Here is a 9,288-nt window from a genome sequence, read left to right on the forward strand (position 1 = left end):
GTTAAAGAAGTGAATCAGGTCTAGAAATTGTTTATTAAAATAGTTATTGATTAAAGGACAATTATGGCCACTCCGGTGGAAATGTTAGGCTCAAAATACCCACTGTGTAAAGAATTAATAGATGAGATGTCAAATAAAAGGAAGGCACATTTGATGTAACATTATGCAAAGAAACGGAAACCTTGATAAAAAATTACAAAATCAAGAACAGTTTAAAGAAAAAGAAGAGAGAAATTAAAAGAGAAAAGGAAAAAGCAGTGCTGGCATTGTTTAGAAAAGAAGGAGAAGAATTATTAAAAAATATAAAACAGGCAAGGAAAATTTTAAAAGAAGTAGACAAGGAAACAAAGAAAAAAGAACACATGTTTTCTAACACTCTGTCAAATGTAACTCCAGAAGAGCAATTCCCAGTTCTAAAAGGGTTGGTCGAGGTCATAGGTGAAATGCAAATGGAAGGACAGGTGGAGTTAGAAAACGAAAAACAAACAAGACAAGATGTGAGACAAAAGGAGAAAAGTAAAACATTTGAGAAAAATGTACCGTTAGATTGTTATGAACAAGCACGAGAAGCATTAGAGCAACTAAAAACTAAGTATGCGGATAAACAGGCAGAAAGAAAAGAAGTTGAAACAGAAACACAAATAGAAGACTTAGATAAAAGCATCAAAGAAACAGAAGAATTGATAAAACGTACAGAGAGGAGGGCGAGTGATAGAAAGAGATTATTAGAAAGATTAAATATAGAAGATGAAGAGAAAATGCGGAAAGGTGGTCACAGGGGAGAGAGACAGGGAAGTTAAGAACCCTGGCAAAACAATTACCTATTTTAATTCGAGGGGCTCAAGTTTCTTACATACCTTGGAAGTCACAGGACTTAATGGGCCTTGTCACTTGCCTACCTGACATTCATGAGGGGGCTGGAAAGTGGATTAGAGTGTTTGAGGAAGAAACAATGGGGAAGTTGTTATCTGTGGGGGACATTAAAGCACTTCTGGCGAAAATTCTAGGTGGATCAAAAATGGAAGAAATTCTTCAAGCTGCTGACCTAGACAGAGCTGTGAACTCTTGCTATGTGGATGGGACTGTGTTTGATGCATATCGTCCAGCAATATGGCAGGCTTTGCGAAATGAGTATCCTACTCGGGTAGATCCTAAATCGCTAAAAGGGGAACAGCTGGGGGACACAGAAAGTCCAATCATATATGTGCAGAGACAATTAAAAAAATGGAAGCAAGAGACTGAGGGGAATCCAGAAGGAGACCCATTGATGGCTACATTGTTTAGAAATGCTGTGGTCGATGCTATGCCACAAGCAGTAAAAAGCAAGCTGGAAGATGTGGTCGGTTTAAACTCCAAAACGCACAAGGAGTTCTGTGATCATGTGACTCATGCTGTAGAACAATACAGACAAAATGAACAAAAACTGCAAAATCAAGAAAAAGAGCTTCAAAGAAAGTTGACTCAGTTGCAGATTGAACATTTAATAAACAGCCATAAGAAAAAGACTCAAGCTACACTAGAAAGAGAAGAGTCAGAGCAGATGGCAGTCATGACTCCTGCAAATGCTTCTGTGAATACCTCTGAAAATAACCCACTGACTATGCAGCTTCCCCCACCTACAGCAATTCCAAATGTACAACAGGTTCCTGCACCCATGGTCAATGTCTATGCTCAGCAACAAGGGCCAGCAGGATGGAAAAGAAATCCAATAGAAGGAGGACAAAGAGGAAAAGACACTCTTTCTCTGTGCTGGGGGTGTGGACAGCCTGGACATAACAAAACCAGGTGCCCAAACAATCCATGGCAACAGTCACTCAGGGGTGGAAGGTGGGGGAGGTGGCAACAGCCCTATCAAAGTCCATGTAGAGGCCCAGTAAACCCATGGGGAGGTCCCAATCAGGGATATTAGGGGTGCCCAGAGAATCCTATAGGGGAAATTCAGCTTCCAATTTTAACAACTAATGCTGATCAAGATCCAATGTTAAAAGTAAAAATAGAGGGTAAAGACACGCCCATGTTAATTGATACGGGGGCGGTTCTAACTTGTCTTAATTCGGACTATGCCTCACACCTCCCCTTGTCTGGAAAATTTCCAAAGACAATAGGATTCTCGGGACATAAACAGTTAATTCCTATGACAGCTCCAGTTAGCTTACAGACTAAAAATAAAAGTGTGACCTTACCAGTTCTTGTATCAAATCAAACTCCTGTAAATTTGTTAGGAAGAGATGCATTATGCAAATTAGGACTTCCAATTTGGTGTTCTCCAGAAGGAGTGTATATAGACTTACAAGGAATAAAAACTCAAATGATGATTTCCGAGCCAAAAGCAAATGTATACTGAATAGGACAAATAGAAAATGATGTAAGACAAATCATTAATAAATGGGGAAAGTTTATTGAAGCGCAGATTTCTGAAGCTAAGTTACCAAAGTCAGGATTTCACTGTACTATGATATATGACGATGAGAGAGATGAAAAAATAGAAAAGAAATGGCAAAAAGAAACGGACAGTCAAAAATTTTTGATTACCTCAAAATACATCATAATAGGTAAACAGGGAGCAGCAATGAATCTAACTGAAAATGAATTTACAAAAAGTTGGTTTAATGTACCAAATTCTGTTCCGCATGTATCTTTATATGCAGGAAAGAATTGGGAAGCCAAAAACTTAGGGCCAATGATGAAAAAAGCTGAACAATGCCAGTGGAATTCAACAATAAATCCATTAATTTTTCACTCTGTTGACAAAAATTTCATAAAAGTTTTGTGTGAAACAAAATTAATGGGGATTCCTCAAGAAATAGTTATAAATCAAAAAGTACAAAAACAAATGATAGCAAAATCAAAATCAACAGAGTCTGTTGAGAGTGAGCTATTTAAGGAAATGGAGCAACAAGTGCCGATTGATTTATGGTCGCAACATGACACAGATGTAGGATTGGTCAAATCAGCCAGCCCAATAAGAATACAGCTTAAGCCAGGTGCAAGACTTCCAAGAAAATCACAATACCAATTAAAAAGAGAAGCAGAAGCAGGCATAAAAACCACAATTGAAGGATTAGAAAAAGTAGGAGTATTAATAGAAACAAACAGTTACTGTAACACTCCAATTTTGCCTGTAATAAAAGCAAATAAAACAAAATGGCGCCTTGTGCATGATTTACGAGCAATTAATGAGATAGCAGAAGATTGGCCAGCTGATGTTCCAAACCCGCACTGACAAATATCCCCCCAGATGCTAAATATTTCACGGTGATAGATTTATGTAATGCCTTTTTCAGAATTCCTGTAGAAGAAGAAAGTAGGTACTTATTTGCATTCACATATGCAAATAAACAATATACTTATACTTGAATGCTGCAAGGATTTAAACATTCACCGCATATATTCAATCAGGTTCTCAAGGCTGATTTAGAAGACCTAATGATAGACAGTACTTTGATACAATATGTAGATGATTTGATGATTTGTTCAACAACTCGAGAACAGTGTCACAAAGATTCTATTAAAAGTCCTAACAAAATTAGCCCAGGGAGGTCATAAGGCATCTAAAAGTAAACTACAGTATTGCCAACCACAGGTTGAATACTTAGGAAGGATAATTTCATATGGTACAAGGGCCATTGCTCCAGAACAATTAGAGGGCATAAGTAAAGTACCATTGCCAAAAACAGTAAAACAAATGATGACTTTTCTAGGAATGACTGGTTTCAATGCTGATTGGATAGAAGACTATGCAATAAAAACAGCTCCATTAAGAGAAATCATGAAAGAGGCAGGATTACAAAACTTAGGAATACAGGAATAGGAATATTTTCATTAAAATGGAATACAGATGCTTTGGTGGCATTTGAATCTATTTAAAAGGAATTGCAAAAAGAACCTGTGATTGGAAATCCTAACTACACTAAAACATTTGAGTTATTTGTGGCAAATAGAACTGACGGCTATGCATCAGCTGTGCTGATGCAAGAGACTTGCAGTGGCAGGAAAAAGCAGCCTATAGCTTATTATAGCACTAGGCTAGACAGTGTAGCACAGGGCTAACCGCCATGCTATCAGCAGGGCCTTGCAGCAGTATACTATGCATATGAGAAAGCTTCTACAATAACTATGGGGTACCCAGTAACTATATATGCACATCATAAAATTGTTGAACTAATAGAGCAAGGAAAATTTGTTTTAACACAAGCTCGCATTTTAGCATATTCATCATTGCTTACGTACCCAGATGTTACTATTAAACGATGCAATACAGTGAATCCAGCTGAATTGATTCCTTTGGATTATGAAGGAGAGCCACATGAGTGTGTGGCCAATTCACTGGCATTCACAAGATTACGACCAGATCTTGAATCAACACCGATCTCTGAAGCAGAAGTCATTTACTTTGTAGATGGATCTAGTTTTAAAGATCACTTGGGAAATCATACAGGATATTCAGTAGTACGAAAAGACATAGAAGAGTTTGTGCCTGTAGTATCTCAACATTGTGCACAACCTTGTTCTGCTCAATTAGCAGAATTAAAAGCCCTTACAGATGCATGTCAACTTGCAAAGGGACAAGTTGCAAACTTTTTTTACAGATTCAGCATATGCTCATGGGGTGTGTCATTTATTTGGAGCAGTTTGGAAACAGAGAGGCTTCAAAAAGTCTGATGGATCTCCCATCCAGCATTCTGAGCAAATATGTCAATTAATAACTGCTATGATGCTACCAAAAAGGTTAGCAGTCATCAAATGTCAAGCTCACAAAAAAGGAAATGACTTTGTAATTAAAGGTAACAATGCAGCGGATTTGGAGGCTAAAAAAGCCTCAGGATGTTTAGTGGCGATAATTACTCCAGTAGTTTTGATAGAACCACAACTGCAAAATGCTGAACAGTTAGTTCATGCGTTCATGACCTCAAGGTTAGATTATTGTAATGTTCATGACCTCAAGGTTAGATTATTGTAATGCTCTACTGGGTGGTTGCCCTGCTCGCTTAATAAATAAACTCCAGCTGGTCCAAAACGCAGCAGCTCGAGTTCTTACTAGAACCAGGAAATATGACCATATTAGCCCAGTTCTGTCAACACTGCACTGGCTGCCTATTAAACATTGCATAAATTTTAAAATCTTACTTATTACTTACAAAGCACTAAATGGTTTAGCTCCCCAATACTTGAGCGAGCTCTTAACATATTATACTCCATCACGTCTACTGCGCTCTCTAAACTCTGGCCAGTTGATAATACCGAGAATATCCAAATCAACTGCAGGCGGTCGATCCTTTTCCTATTTAGCACCTAAACTCTGGAACAGTCTTCCTAACATTGTTCGGGAAGCAGACACACTCTGTCAGTTTAAATCTAGACTAAAAACACATCTCTTTACTGTGGCATACACATAAAACACTTTTTCAATGAAATGATTGTTAGGCTGCATTAACTAGGTCAGCTGGAACCGGGAACACTTCCCATAACACCTGATGTACTCGTGACATCATCAGAAGAATGGCATCTACGCTAATGATAGTCTCTCTGTTTTATCCCGAGGTTTACTGCAGTCAGCCGGATCCAGGCCGTATCCAGTTCAGATGGTGGACCTGCGCCCAGAGAAGACCAACACAGGACCCTGAAGTGTCTGGGAGACCGTGATTAGACTCCCCCTGCAACTGCCTCATCGACACGGCATCTCAATAAACCCGTCTCCGGCGTGTTGACTCAGATTGTTCGAATATTACAATTAAATAATACTTCAATCGATGTCATCCTCAATAAACCCGTCTCCAGCGTGTTGCCTCTGATCATTCGAATATTGCACTTTAATAATTATTTAATCAACATCATCCTCAATAAACCCGTCTCCAGCATGTTGCCCCCGGTCCCTCGAATATTCTGATCTATTATGACCTCCGAGCTGTAAAACTGCCAGAATAATAATAATAATACGCTGTTTGTTAATTGGCCAGAGGAGAACTGGCACCCCGACTGAGCCTGGTTTCTCCCAAGGTTTATTTTTCTCCATTAGGTCACCTGATGGGGTTTTGGTTTCCTATCCACTGTTGCCTCTGGCTTGGCGTGCTCAGTTGGGGACACTAAATTTTTCAACTAAACATCGAAATACATCTAAATAATAAACTAAATTAACCATTTAAACTAAATTACTGATCAAATTATTGATCTAAAGCCCACACTGTCACTGTATGATACTTGAAATTTTTCCAGAATGGCTATACAGCTGAATAAAATTATGCTGCATTATTTTCCTGTTTAACACTGTAAAGCTGCTTTGAAACAATCTACATTTTTAAAAGCGCTATATAAATAAAGTTGACTTGACTTGACTTGACTGGAAGATATTGTTCGAATACAGCAGCAAGCAGGCCCTTATGAACATTCTATGTGGCATCAGAGGGGGGCCCAAAAAGATGAAAAAGATATTTGGCGTTCACATGAAGGACAGATTGTTGCACCAACAGCACTTTTAAACATTCTCATTTCAGATGCGCATGGATTTGATCACTGCGCGAGGGGGGAATCGATAAGGAAAATTAAACAACAAGGGTATTGGTCGCCATATTTATATGCGATGGTAGACAATTTTCTGTCCACATGTGAAATATGTGCCAAATACAATGTTAGAAAGGGAACAGCGACACCAATTGGCCACATACCAGTGCCAGAAGGACCTTTCAGGCATCTGGTAATGGATTATGTGGACATGATAAAGCGAATACAAGGAAAACGATATATGCTTGTGATAGTTGATCGATTTAGTAGATGGGTGGAAGCAGTACCATCTGCAGATGAGGGGTCAGGAACAGTAATCAAATTTCTAACAAGAGAGGTAATTCCTAGATTTGGAATACCATCAGAAATAAGTTCAGATAACGGGTCAGCGTTTATTAAAAAAACTGTTAAACAAGTATTGCAGCAGCTTAGAATAAAACAAAGACTTGGTTGTATCTATAGGCCTCAAAGTCAAGGCCAAGTCGAACGATTTAATTTTATACTCAAGGCCAAAATTAGCAAAATATGTGAAAGTACTAAATTAAACTGGATTGATGCACTACCACTTGCACTGATGAGTTGTCGCATGCAAACTAACAGAATCACGCATTTAACACCGCATGAAATGCTTACGGGTCGACCCATGCCTGTACCATATTGCAGAGGTCCCTACAAGGGACCCCCGTTAGAACAATTGCAAATGGAATTAAGATCTTATATGAGGAAACTAACTGCAATACATAAAGCTATATATTTGCAGGAAAAAAGAAAGCAGCCCAGTGAGGAGACAGAAACATCTTGTCCAGTTGTCCCAGGTGACCAGGTGTATCTGAGGGTATTCAGGAGAAAGTGGAATCAACCCAGAAGAACGGGACCTCATAAGGTGGTGACAGCTACTCCAACTGCACTCCAAGTGGAAGGAAGTACCACCTGGTATCATTTGAACCACTGCACAAGAGTTCCCAGAGAAAGGCAGCAAAAAGAAAGCGAGGAAGCAAGTCCAGAAACGGATGAAAGGGAGCAAAATGTTGAAACCAGAGAAAATCAACAGACTGAGTCCAATGATGTGTTTGATGATGATCGCATATCTGCTGCATCTGACACTACCAGCTCAAGCCATAAGCATCAGCACCCAATCCTCCGTCCAGGATCAAACTGTTGTCAAGAGCACCCAGACTTCCTTACAATTGACTTTAAAGACCTCGGTTAGTCCTGTTAGTCCTAATAATAGCCCAACAATGACACCTGACGAACAAAAATTGATTGAAATACAAAAAATAATACAACGTAGAGATGCGAAGGATGAGGAAAGTGAGAAAAATAGCGAAGATGAGCTATGGGAAACAGCGCAAAATAATGATTGGTATAAATGGGCATCATTTACAGCAAAAGAAACAGGTTTGAGCAATTGCTTAATGTGCTCTAAATCACCCTTTAATAAGGTAATAGTTGTTGCAAATACGTATGATTACGTAAAATGTGCTGAATTTAAAAGTCACTTTTGCCACACAAATGACTTTTTTAGACCTTACTGCTCAGCAGAATGTTTAGGTTTTATGGGAAATTCTAAACTTCAAGATAAATTTAATAGACCACATTGGGGAGATTGGTGTAGATATTGGGACGTGAATGCAAATATTAAACTAGAAAAAGAAAAAATAGAAGTTCCTAAATGGTACAGTATAGATTATAATCAAGAGTATGACTGTTTTAATAAGCCTAAAGGAGCTCATAATTTGGGAACATTTAAAGTAAAATGTACTACTATTTGGGAATTAGATAGAGAAAAGGGTTGGGACACAAAAATACCTGTAAGAGCCCCAGAACCGCAAGCACTAGGAATGAGAAATGGGAAAGAAATTAATCCAGATGAAGAAGACTGTAAAACGCAAACTATAGCACTACCGTCAATAGAAGTATATGAAGATCAGACAATGGTAGTAGCAGATTTCTTTTGGGCTTGTGGGAGAAAAACACTTCTAGCTTCTTTGCCACTAAACTGGACAGGAGTGTGCGCTAGAGTAAGATTAATTAAAGAAATTACTTTAATAGAGTGGGATCCAGAACAAAATACAATACAAAACACAAATAGAACCAAAAGAGCTTATGCACCAGACCCTAATATACAAATAGATTCAATTAGTCACCCTAGAGGGATACCTCAGGAATACAAAGCAAGAGATGAAGTAAAATCAGGGTTTGAATCCATTTTTATATGGATTACACAAAACAAAAACACAGAATGGATTAATTATATTTACTATAATCAGCAAAGATTTATCAATTACACTGATGATGCATTAGCCGTACTAGGAGAACAACTAAAAGAAACAAGTAGAATGACATGGCAAAATAGGCAAGCCCTGGATTGGTTGCTAGCAGACAAAGGAGGTGTATGTATTATGTTTGGAGATCATTGTTGTACTTTCATACCAAATAATACTGCGCCAGGAGGGAAATTTAGTGAAGCTATGTTGAAAATAAAAAATTTAAGAATAGAAGTTAGGGCAAATGCTGGAAGTGAAGGCCGAATGTTTGACTGGTTAGATTTCAAGTTTGGGGCAATGGGAGCATGGTTCACTAAAATAGGAATATTCGTAGGAATAGCATTATTAATAGGAGGAATATTATTCTGTTGTGTAATTCCTATAGCAAGATCATTAGTTGTCCAAACCACGGTTAAGCATATGGAAGTGCTAAAACATCAGGACAATGACAACTTAATGGATAATAAGGACTTGCCTGATAAATCAAACTGGATATTGCAAGCATTGGAAGTTGATTCAAGTA

The sequence above is a fragment of the Gobio gobio genome (genome assembly GCF_949357685.1).
Source record: "Gobio gobio genome assembly, chromosome: 8".
NCBI classification, from domain to species: domain Eukaryota; kingdom Metazoa; phylum Chordata; class Actinopteri; order Cypriniformes; family Gobionidae; genus Gobio; species Gobio gobio.